Raw genomic sequence first — 13,563 nt, forward strand, 5'->3', positions numbered from 1 at the left:
ATGGTAGGGTTCATATTGAGAGGCCATCATGAGGAAGGTTTATCAGAGGGAGTGCCATGTTCAAGGGAATGACTACTGCCAAACCACGCTTTCTAATATGGAATATAGTTGTATTGTCCACTTTCCTCGTCTAATTAGTTTAGTGAGTCCAAATGGGTAAACTCATCGATCTTTTCATTTTTCAAGAGTCTGAAAAGGACCGCAAAAGAGTGACTCTATGCCCTATCTGATTAGTTTAATGAGTCCAGACAGGCAAACACGTCGATCTTTTCATGTTTTAAGAGTCTGAAAAGGATCGTAGAAAGAGCGACTCTATATTTCATATTTAGAGAGTCTGAAAAGATCATAAAGAATGACTCCATGGTGGTCCCTTTGTCATAGTTGTTAACTGAGTGTGACAAAAGGTTAATAGTATACCCGGGTTGGTTACTTTTCCATGAGTTAATCTATTGAATCCGTATAAAGAGAAACCTATGTTCAATAGATGTTGACCCCATTTTGTTACGAGTACGAGGAGACGGACTAAACTCATTTTTTGTTGTGAATTTTTAATGAGTTACGCAATGACAAACTCAATACCTTCATCAAATTTTAATGAGTAAAATGAATAAAAATCAAAGTATCTTTTTTAGTTTATTGAGCAAGGAAAAATAGGTAAAAGAACTGCTCATTACTTTTTGTATATTTTAACGAGCCCGAAGAAGGGGTAAACTCGGGGATTTTTCGATTTAAGCGTGAGAAATGGTCCCAAAAAAGCAAGTGCTCTTGTTGCTGCCATAGATTTTTAATGAGCCCAGTGACAAAAACTTGGGGTTTTTCAGTTTAACGAGCGAGAAAAGTACCTAAAAGAATGCTCGGGTCATCTTTATAAATGTTTAACGAGTCTAAAGAAAAAACTCGAGATTTTTTTTTTCAGTTTTATGAGCAAGAAAAATCACCTAAAAATAATTCTCTAATGGTCTTTTTCAATTTAATGAGCTAGAAAAAGAGCAAAAAAGAGTTGCTCGGACTGTCATCATATGTGTTTAATGAGCCAAACGATGAAAAACTCGGTGGTTTTTCGGTTTTTAGAGTGAGAAAACATCCCATAAAAGAACATGCCCATATCTTCTTTGTAGTAGTTTAACGAGCCCAAGGAAGGAGACTCGAAGTTTTTCAGATTAATGAGCAAGAAAAATACCATAAAAAGAATGCTTGATCTTCTTCGTGGTAGTTTAACGAGCCCGAAGAAGGAGACTCGAGGAGTTTTCGGATTAACAAGCAAGGAAAATACCATGAAAAGAATGCTCGATACTTCTTGATCTCATGCTTGACAATAGAATGGTCTATGCCATGCATTTCCTCATAAGACCAAGGAAAAACATCGCAGAAGTCCTTAAAAAGGTAGGTGAAGCTCACAATTTCCTCAGGATTGCAATTGGCTCCAGTCTATCTATTTTCCATGATGCCTGTCATGATTGAAATATCGATGAGCAATGTCTTTGAAATATTTCCCATGTTTGCTTCTGAGTCCAAAGTTTGGATAGTCGTATATGGTGAGGAAATGATTTCAGGTGTGTTAGATGATAGGATTTGAAGAGGCATCATGTCCAAATTAGTTATCGAAACACAATGGTGCAAGTCCTCCTAAGGTCACTCTTTTAAACTCGTGATCTCTCTAATAGCTTCGTCCATAGGTAGGACTTGATTGAGCGGATCGAAAGAAGGAACAATTATGGGAGGGGCAGTTGTACCGTTGGCCATAACCAAAGTGACCAGAGATGTGGATGTAGATTGAATGGCTTGGTAGGCCAATTCAACTGATGACAGCGGTATTTGTTCTCCCTATGTGTCAATGTCTGAAGGAGCCAGTAGGATACATGGATTAGTCTGTTCACGAGGAATAGATGAAATCATATTGACCATCTATGAATCCTTGGGTGGCTGAAGAGGGAAAAAACCCATGAGGGAAGAAGCCTTCAATAGATTGGTACCGATACTAACGTATGAGTTAGGTACACCACCTACTAGGGGTACAGAGCTGCTAGGTAACAGAGAGTAATCTGGGGTGCAAAAGGAAAACTGGTCCACTATGACTATCTTTCCATCCAAGGGAAAGAGGATGATACAAAAGACCAATCACAATGGCCTTCATGGCATAAGTCCAAGTGTGGCACAAAAGTAGGTTATAGTCGAGTTTATGATCCATGACTTCAATATCTACCATTACCGTTTCCCCACTCAAGGTGATGGGATAGCTAGCTAGGTAACTTTTGGAATGAAAGTGTGGTCATCGAAAGCTTTAAGGGAATTCAATGGTGGGGATAGGGTTGGAGAACCCAGGGTGAGCCAACATGAAGCTAACATGACACAAGTAGAAGCACCTTCGTCGATGACAATTCTATGTATACCTTTAACTTTCAAAAAGATTTACACCTGAAATGCAAGTTGGTGGGAAATGGGAGGTTTACACTTTTCCATGTCGAAAATTGCAAGCATGGAATCCTGTGGGTCAATACTGTTAGCTACCTATACCAATAGGTTTCATATTTCATGATTGGCTATGAGAGGTCCAAATATGCTCTGCTTTGATGATTCAAAGATCACATATTTCCAAGAGTATCCAATCTGTGCTTATAGCTTGGTATGGACTTAAAATTTTGATGGATGGTCCAACAGTCTAATCTGGATCATTCCATGGTTTAAATTTGCAGTTGTAGATTAGAGAAGGAAGTCTGTCCAAACTATTTAATCTTGGCAGACAAGTAGTTCAGGTAGAGAAGAAAAGGCTCCCAACAGCTTAATCTGGGACCTTGGAAGAAATAAGGGTAGAAGTAGATAGAAAAAACAAAAGAAAAAGCCAAATAAAAGAAAAGGCAAGAAAGGGTCTCCAAGTCCAAGTGCACCCTCCAAGAAGAAATAAAAAATGCTAGGCACAGTAGCTGGGTAAGTAGATGGGGTTGCAGAAGTGGTATTCATTACAGATTGAATCTTGCTGGTTAAATAAGAAAAGCAAGGCAAAGGAGCATGTCTAAATTACCCAAATTCTCCTTCCACTCTTTTTACTGACATCCCCTCATCCATGGAGATTGATGAGAAATTTCTAAGGTTTTATGATGATTCTTGTTCATTTAAAAGCCACATTTCCTGTGTAAAATTCTTTTCATTTTGATCTACTCCCCAAAACTAAGTAAATTTCAAATAAACTTAGTGGTTTCCCCTTCATTTACCCTCTCATACATCTTAACCACTAAGTCTACTATCTAAATCCCCTATCTCCCCCTTTCCCTACTATAAATAACACTAAGGTGTATAAATCCCAGCACTATGTACATATCCTCCTCTTGGCACTATAGCCAAATAGATGGTCAAGGGAGACTTTAGTCCATCTGGGACTGTGGTCAACCCTATCTTGGAGCTGCTATAACCTCTGGTTATGAGCAGCAACCTCTTCCCTCAGCCATCACCGTCCCTTTGCTCAAAAACACAAAAAACCCCTTCTTTTCCTTGCTAAAATCACCCTTATAAACCCCTTTGTCCTTATAAAAACCCTTGACAAACCCTTGAAAACCAGAAAAATCCCCAAAACCTATGAAAAACCCCCTTTCCTATAGTTCTCCGCCCGAAATATTAAATTGAATATTATAATGGGCCGGCGGGCCCCCCCCAACCTGCACGATCCGTCGGAGGACCCGCCAGCCGTCCGATCTCCGCCGCCCAGATCTAACGGTGGGCGGTCACTTTCGTCCCCCGACCTGCCGACCTTTAGCGTCCGGGGAAAGTGGTTTCCCGCTCCGTACCCTAGACGCGTGTCAATCGCTGGGGTTGTTCGGAGCCCCCCTCCCCAATACCACTCACCAGCAAAAGCGGTGCTGGGAACCCGCTTACCACTATTCCGATACCGTCATCCCTTATGTCATCATTGCGTCATCCTAACGTAGTACCTTTCGCCCACCCCGCGCCATGTGATCCTCCACGTACCCCTGCCACCTTATTCACCCGCCACCGTGTCCTGCCACCCTGGCTCACACCTCAACAGCCACGTCACCTCCGTACTCGGGCCCCGCCATGACGTCACGCTGAAGTCATCGGCAGAAAAGCGCCAAATGCATACTTTTTCCAAATTTAACGTTATAAACGACCAAATGAGCCGTTTTCGGTCATTTTCACGCGCAAAAGAAGTAGCCGTTGTCGACCAGCTGCCGCGAAATTTGTCCCCAGCCATCAAATTCAACATTTTGACCGCTACAAGTCCAGAATTCGACGGCATTTAACCTCCACAGCCCGGCCCGCAGGCTTCCAAGCTAGTGTTCCAGGTATTTCACCAGTTTTTCCCCACTTTTGCCTATGCATTCCAATTCTCTGTAAATTCACCATTAAAATACTGGTAAAAATCCTAAATTCAACTCTGCTGGTTACCTAAAGTAAGCCCAAGCAACCTGCACCACCCCTGAACTATAATTCAACATTAGAGCGGTCATTCCACGGGCTAAAACCGTAAAATTGTCCTCGAGCTGCTCGGCATTTTTCCCTTTTTCCAAGTACAGGCCACCTGCATTCTTACCAAAAGAAACCTCATTACCTCTGCAACTTACCCCTGGCAGTTCACATCCCTGAGAGGTTGCAGCAAACTGTATAGACCAGCTTGCATTTTCACTGAGAAAAAACGCTTCAGACTTGGTCTAACAATTGCCATCACCTTATTTCAAATCAAGCTTTACAATGGCTGCTTCTGCATCCTCATCCCTCAGTGTAGCTCCATTGAATCCAACAAATAGAGAGCTGGAGGCCTTGCCATTGGTTGACAAGGACTGTCTTATTGAAGACTTTGAGGGCAACAGGGATTTCTTACAAACTTTCAGTCAGTTGAGAGAGGACTATAAGGATGGTCATGGCACACATGGGATATGGGAGTCAAACCTACCATATTATTGTCTCGCAGCTGTAAATATCTTCCCTGAGATCATTCACCTATGTGCTGAAAACTATAATGTGCGGCACAGAACTGTTAGCACTCCATCTGGAAGAATCCTTTTCTACATAAATGTTGAGTCTATCAACAAGATGTTACATTTTGATCAGACAGAATTGCTAATCCCATTTTCCTTGAGCTATTTGATAGAGACTGGTGAAAGGATGACCAGTGAGGAAATTCAAAGGGTCACCAGAGATTTCATGAGACCTGAGTGCCAGCCTACAGAGCCACCTCCCTACCTGGGTATCCATTTCAATGATATAGGCAGGCTTTTACTGGACATGATTGCCTATGTGCTGGGATACAAAAACAGTGAGCATGTGGACAGAACGATGCTGGTATTGCTATCTGCATATAGCCCACGGCAACCCCCTGCCAGGAAATATAACTTTGCTAAGTTCATTGCCAATAAGATTCATGATCAGCTGAGCAAGGTGGACAGGCAGGGGGTCTTCAGGTACTCAGCATATATTTACCACTTATTCATGTACTACCACTCTGAAGCCTTCCCATGCTACATCAGAAGGCTGGATCACAAAGGGGAAAGAAGATCTGTTATCTTCTGGACCTCTGTCTTTCATAAGGTCACAAACTCACCCTATACTTACTGTGAATTTGTTGACCAATTTGTATACCCAGTCTCCTGCCTGTTGATGAAGTCCCCTCCTCCCAGGGTATCAAATGAGATAAAGAAAGCCCTGCAGCTTTCTAGAAAATATAAAATAGGTGACTGGTACCTATATGAGAACCATACTGTCATTAGGATCTATGGCTGTGAGCTCTGTCCATACAGGCTCCCAAAATATGTACCTATGAGGTTATTTGCCTTAGAATATTACAGGCAGTTGATTCAGTCAGACCTCACCCATTTCCACAGCGCCAAAAAGAAGGCCCACCTCAAGTTCAAACACGAGTTAGGCCCCTTCATCATGAACAAAAAAGAAGGGTGGGAAGAGGCAGACCTAATCCTCAAGGATAAATACAAGTTATCCTATAGCTTTCGGTGGGTCCATTATGACCCTCAAGGTTTCATCACTGCCAGAAGAAACAAGTATAGGCTGATAGGCATTAAACATTGCCATTACCCTCACATTGAAAAATATGCCAACCTGCAAGAATGGCAGATGGACACTCTAGTTGAAAATCTAACTGAGGAAGAGAGAATGCTAAAGAGTAGGAGGGAGCTTGAAAAGACTATTGACCTGGACTATGTGCAGCAGGTACCTTTCAGACCGCCTTATTCAATAGGAGAAGGGACCTCGGCTACAAAGACTGCACCACAGGCATCTTCTACATCAGCACCAGTGTTAGATAAAGGCAAGGGTATAATGGGTACAGAAGAGGAGGTAACAAAAGAAAAGCCTGCCCCTGAAGCAGAGCAGTAAACAGAGCAGCAAACAGGGCAGCAACAAGAACAGCAACGAGGGCAAAACGTCCCTCCATAGACTCAGCTACCAGCAGCTCCAACACTGCAAATTCCACCTCCACAAAAAGAGCCAGTAACTGCCCCAATCTTACAGACCCCAACACATGAGGAAAGGGGAACTAAAAGACAAAGAGCAGAGTCCACTCCTCTCAGTGGATCCTCCCACCAGCCAGAAGCCAAAAGGCAAAGAGCAGACTCCCCAGAGGTGGAAGACATTACTGATGATGTCTTGGAGAGTGAGAGAAAAGACAAGGAGGGCAGTCAACACATAGGTACAAGCTCCTTTCAGCAGGAGCAAACTTTACAACATGGCTTAGAGGTGTCCTCCTCTTCCCAGCTGGCCAAGAAGCCCAAAAGCACCAAGGCTTCTTTCAAACAGATAAAAGCTCAGAATGAGCTGCTAAGGGCCGAAGTCTACAAGCAATTCGTTGATGTAACACCAACCCAGCAAGAGAGACTATTGTCGGTATTTTCCATTCAGGAGGAGAGACTGCTCCTGAGCCACTTCAAGCCAATGGGGCCGGAGCCTAAGACACCTGCAGATTTCATAAAGACAAGGGTGGAGGTCCTAGCCAGGGATATACATCCCATGGACCAGATTGAACTCCACAGGCAAACTGGAGAGATGGTCTATACGACCCTAATAGAGAAGGCCACCTTGGCCCATGAGCTGAAGGAGTCCCTCAAAAACACCAACACCCAGTTGGATTTTGAGAGATTGTCATCCCAAGCCAAAGACAACAGGATAAAGTCCCTGGAGGAGATCATCATCGATCTAGGACATGATCCTAGTGATCCAACGGGTGTAAAGGCCCTCCTGAAGAAAAAAGATGATGACTTGAACGCAATGAAGAAGAGGTTTAAGCTGCAGCCCACAGAGCACCCTCAAACAGCAGAACTCCAAAAGCAAAAACGGGCTGAGGACCAGCTAGACCTCCTAATGCAGCAAGACCAAAGGATTAGGGAACTGGAGAAAGAGCTGGAAGGAATATTACAGGAAAAACAAGCAGATTCCACTTCCCAAGCTCCTCCAACTACATCAACAACAGCAGCAACTTCAGGGGTAGCAGTGCCCCCTACAGCAGAAGCAGCAGGAACAGCAGCAGCCCCAGATGCTAGTCCAAGTGTAGAAGAATTGACCAAGGCCTTCAAAGCAATGGAGCTCCAAGCAGATGAAATAAAGAAGGCCAAGGAAAAATTGGCAGAACTGGACTCCAAGTATACCAACTCCAAAATGACTGTAGCAGAACAGGGCAGAGAAATAAAGGCCCAAAGAGACAAGATAAAGGCCTTAGAAAAGGAGCTGAATCTAGAGACAGCTATGGCTGACATAAAGAGAATCCTATGGGCTAAAATTGGCCAATCCATCAAACAGCAGTGGAGGTCAATAAAAATAATACATGAGCAGATGGATTTGATGGGCCAAGCACAAGCGGAAATTCAGAAGGCCAAGACAGTACTAGGTAACAAAACAGAACGGGCAAACAGGATGATAGACTTCCTGAATAGACAGGAAAGGGAAGAATTGGCAGCCATAGGCATTCCAAATAGAACAGAAGCTGTCCTCTCTGCCAAGAAGGCACTAACTCTAAGAAACTATATACAAACAGTAGAGAGGAAATTTTTTGAAATGCAAGCAGATGTGGACGAATACAAGGCCAAAATGGGAGTGCTGCAAACAAAAGGCCTGCCCAGCTTGCTAAGTGGTGCTGGAAAGCTGATCTCCCTAGATCAAATGGCCAATAGAATGGCAACCACTATTGAGAATCAGATTATTGCATCTGGCAGTACATCTGAACCAGCAGGGCCTCCTATAGGACAGAGCATATATGAAAAACTTGAAGGCCTGTTCTTCATTGAGAATGAGGTGAACCACCTGTTTGAGACCCCTCCCAATCTTTACAAACATACAGAGGCAGAGGAAACATTGATAAAAATACGCAGGCATCAAATGCCTAAGGAGGATTGGTGGCAATTCATGCTTCAGATTTTGCCACGATAGCTTCAGTCATTCGGCCACTGCCAGCTCCAGGTCACTTTAAAGACAGACAGCATGATAAAGTCAGCATTAAAAGCAGTTGAGTAATGACTCTTCACATGAGACAATGACAGCTAGCCAAGTTTTGAACAGCACATCTCCAACCGACTCTAACAACTATAAAGACCAAATATCTTCTGACTATTTGACAGCTGAAGCATAAAGGAATTTCGGCTGCATTCACTCCTTCAGCTACTGCATTTCAGAGATTAGCATATCATAAATGAGATATTAACTCATTTCGTTGATATTTTTGATGTAAATTTTGTATATAAACTCCCCTGAGTAACTCATAAGGGGTTGGTAATTTTCTCTATGAGAACACTTGTATTGTACACTTTCAATTATCTAATACAAAGGGCTGGATGAGCTCAGTGATTTCCGGAAATTATTTGATGTCTGGAGGATGCTCCATGTGTTGATGCAGAATTCCTGTGCTGTCTGACGAGATAACAAGTTTTCTTCAAAACTCTGTTCTTGTTTTCTTATGTTTATCAAATCATACTTACCTCACACTAAGCTAGCAGTAAAAAAGAAAGAATAGTACAAGATTTGTTTTATTACACCTTGTGCTCAATTTTTGCTGCTGTAAATGTTTGTCCTCAGGGTTAAATATGTACATGAATTCTTAATTGCTCATGTGTCTGTTAATTCTATATGTATGAATATCACCTAGAAATTCTTAAATGCTCCTAGGTCAATATTCTCACTGTCTTACTCAAACAGTTAAACTGTAAGATTCTTAATTGCCTTGCACTAACTGGATACACTCCATTCCATCACTATTACAAACGTTATTTCACAGACACTAATCTGGCTCTGCAACATCACTACAGTATCACAGCAGCGCATCAAGCATCTAAAGGACCACTGACTCCTTAGCCCAATGGACTAGAACGCTTTGAAAAATACACAAGCACCTTGATTGAAATTATCATCCAAGAAAAAAACTCAAAACAGACCTGAACTTATATCTAGCCTAAAATCATTACAAACAGAGACAAATAATAAAGAGAGAGCCCTCTCTGATTACAGTGTGGCTAGGCTCTGCAATCCAAAGATTGGTTAGTGGTTACCCCGGCCGTATTCCCTTGGGAGTCATAGGGAACAACCTGGGTGTTAACATAATTGGCGACTCCGCTGGGGACGCTTGAGATTTTTTAATTACTATATATTTTCCATAGCTACTATCAAGCCTGAAATCAGTCAAGAGGCCTTTAATCTGTTTTTGTATCACATTAACAGCTTTAAGGAGGAGCTTGTTTAGGGAATCTTCATCTTAGCTCTGAGAATATATAGCCATTCCAAAATCTTCATCCAGTCCTTTCAGATATAAAAATTTCCTACAAAATCCTAAAAAACAGTTAGAAACTGGCTCCTAAGAAAAATCCACGGCATACTAGGGCAAATCCTGACCCTAACCCACCTATCATTGTTGATAATCCAAATACCATCCCAAGAAACATTAGGAGGCAGCAAAAGCAGGAGCAGCCTACTGATTCACCTCAGATTCAGATCATCCTAGCCTTATATCTACCCCATGCAAGGTCCTTTTCCGGTCTACCCCTAGTTCCCCTAGTTCACCATCCACATCTCAAAGTCCCCCTCTCACATCTTCATCCACTGCACATATCCCCTTAACCAACACTCTAGGTTCACCCCTACTTGTTACCCCTGTGATACCCACTGTTCCTATTATCCCAGCTGCCCCTGTTAATCCTCTAAATCCTGTAAATATGGCTAACAGATATGCACCCTTGCAGATACCAGCTAATGCTGCAGCTCTACCCCAAGATTACCAAACCAAAATTTCATATTTTGACTCCAATGGCCCTCTGACAGCTGCCCAGCATGCCAAGAGGATGCAAGACCATTTTGAGACCTATGAAATAGATGATGACAGTGTCAGAATGAGGATGTTTGTTCAAAGCCTAACTGGGGATGTAAGAACTTGGTTTAGATCCCTGAATGCAAACTCCATTACAACTCCTGCTGAACTGTATCAAGCCTTTACTAGTAGATGGGAGAAGAAGAAAGATCCTCTGCACATACTTGGGGAATATGACACTATCAAAAGAGGTCCCCAAGAGACTGTTTTGGAGTATTGTGCGAGATTTAACAATGTATATAACTCAATTCCACAAAATTTAAGGCCTCCTCCTGATTTAGCCTTGTACAAATTCCCTGATGGTTTTGACCCTGATATGGCCTATCAGTTGAAGGAAAGAGACTGTCAATCCCTTGAAGAGGCCCAAAGGGTTGCTGTCACAGTGGAAGCCAACCTAATTGCCAAAAGAAACAGGGCAAGGTTGGAAAAGAGGACTACTTTCAAAGAGGAACCCTCTGCCTTTGATCAAAAACTGGATGCAATACTCAATGGAATGAAAAGATTGGGTGATAGAGTGGAATCGGTTGAAAGAAAATCATCATGGGAAGCACCACAAAATAACCCTCCTAGGAATCCAAATTTTAGGAGAACTCAAAACCCAAATAGTGGCAAGACCAGTGCTGACCAGGACATAAGACCCCCTTTCCAAGAAAATTATGCAGAAACTTCCACATCAGCAGAGCCCAATGAAGATCCTGAGATTAATTTAATGGGTCTAGATGGTGAAAGTCAAGTTTTCTTAACACAAGAAGATCATGAGGATGATGAAATCAAACTGTTCCAAACTAAATCAGGTGAATCCTTTGACTTCAAACAAGGCTATGACACTGCTGTTTATGAAGTCCATAAACAATACAAGCTGAGGAGCAGAACTGTGAATGTTAACCAGCCTGAAAAGAAAAAGGATAATCAGCAGCCTGAAAGAGTTATAGTCATAGAACCTAATGACAAAATGACTTCACATACAGAAGAAGTGATTGTTGAGGAGATCACTGAACCACTGTCCTTAAAACAGCAGCCTATGGTCACTCCCCCTGCTCATCCTTATTCAACTCTTTCTCCTCAAGAGATGAGTAAAAAGGATAAGTCCCAAAGTCAAGACAAAAATCAAGAAGAAGATGTAATAAACAAGGAAAGGACTGTCACCTATAACCCCAAGACCCAAGCTGAAAAACCTTTTGATCTAGAAACAGAAATTGGCAAATTAAAGATAGCAATTCCTCTCTTAGAACTTGCCAAGCATGACATCTATAAACTACAGATCAAAAGGTCCCTTCAACTCACTAGTAACAAAGATGATGTCAATGTGCTGGATGACACCCCAAAACTCCTGTTTGGCCCAGAAGTGGATGGAAAAATAGTAGTCACAGGGGTACTGCCTTTCTATGTCAGTTTACATATTCATGATAAAATATTACATAATGCAATGTTTGACTCAGGTGCCTCTCACAATCTCATGCCAAAAGCAGTCATGGAGAGATTGAATTTAGACATAACAAGACCATATAAGGATCTGTTTTCCTTTGACTCCAGCCAAGTCAAGTGTTTAGGTCTCATAAAAGACTTATGTGTGTCTCTGGTTCAATACCCAAACAAGACAATCCTAATGGATGTGGTAGTTGCTGATATCCCGCCTAAGTATGGGATGCTGTTATCAAGATCATGGGGAGCTAAACTCCAAGGTTCCCTGCAATTAGACATGTCATACGCCACCATCTCTGTTTTTGGGCAACCAAAAAGACTGTACAGAGAAACACTTATGAAATACATGGTCAGCAGTGAAGAAAAGCCTCAAAACTTTCCTATATATGTTGTCCATTCAGACATAGACTCATACATTCTCTTCAATGACACCACAACTCCCTCAAAAGGTGAGGTTGAAACCAAGATATTCATACAAGAGGAAGATTCAAATGAAAGTATTATCACCCATGAAACAACAGTCAATCAAACACTAAATGTTGCTGCTGCCTTAGTTGTCAAGAACATCCAATCAAACGATGAGACTGTCCCAGAAGACAAGCTAGGGAAAAAACCACAACTGCTACTCACATTGCCAGCCCATGAACAGATCATCAAATCTCCTTTCCAACAGGATATTCTATGGTTCCTTGAATTTGATGGCTCGGTCAACAAATTAGGGGCAGGAGCTGGAGTTTGGGTGCACAATAAAGAGAATAGTCATGCAGAAGGCAGAGCCTATAGATTGAATTTCAGATGCACTAATAACATGGCAGAATATGAGGCTCTTTTACTAGGCCTCAAGTTAGTAAAGTTCTTACAAGCTGCCAGGGTTTCAATCATGGGTGATTCAGATTTAGTTATCCAACAAGTGAAGGGAAACTTTGTCACCAATGACAAAAGACTAAGGACTTATAGGTCTGCTGTTGCTGAGGTACTAAACTTTTTCTCTGAATTCCAAATTACTAAAATTCCCAGAACCCACAATCTACATGCTCATAGTTTAGCTACCTTTGCAAGTACCTGCAAGTTTCCCTTTGAGCCCCATCATTGTTTTACAGCTGAGGTAAAACACAGACCCTCCATTCCAAACAATGTTAATGATTGGCAAGTATTTGAGGATGACAAGCAAATAAACCGTTTTTTAACTCTGCAGCAAGAATTTGCAGGACTAAATATTGACACTAAGACAGCAAGTCAATCACAAATACTTGAGACAGCAAGTCAATCACAAATACTTGATGGAGCAAGTCCATCACAAATACAGTTTCAACAGATTGCTCACCCAATATCACCCAGAACTGCAAAACTAATGCTGAGTCCAACCATTTTCAACAAGGAAAACATTCAGCAAATTCAACAAATCAACTATGAAGAGGTGGCCAATGCTGAAACTGAAATCATAGACCTGAAAGACAATTTTCTTCCAACGGGCCTAACTCCACTAGAAGACATCTTTGACTCAAATGACATCCCTAGAAAACCAAAAATGCAGCCCTTAAATGCAGCCATTGAAGAGTGCAACATAGGTACAAGTGAGAAGCCCAAGATAATTAAATTATCTGCTTCCTTACCTCCTGATCAAAAGCCCAAATACATTGACCTCTTCAAAGAGTTCCAGGATGTTTTTGCATGGAGCTATGAGGACCTAAAGTCCTATGACACCTCTGTAATCCAGCACACTATCCCTCTCAAACCTGATCAAAAGCCCTTTAAACAAAAACTGAGGAGAATCAATCCTATGCTTCTCCCAGCAATGGAACAAGAGGTACAAAAAATGTTCAAGGCAGGCATCA

Source organism: Pinus tabuliformis, chromosome 5_2, assembly GCF_031772625.1.
Source record: "Pinus tabuliformis cultivar Carrire ecotype Pingquan chromosome 5_2, CPIR1, whole genome shotgun sequence".
Classification (NCBI taxonomy): Eukaryota; Viridiplantae; Streptophyta; class Pinopsida; order Pinales; family Pinaceae; genus Pinus; species Pinus tabuliformis.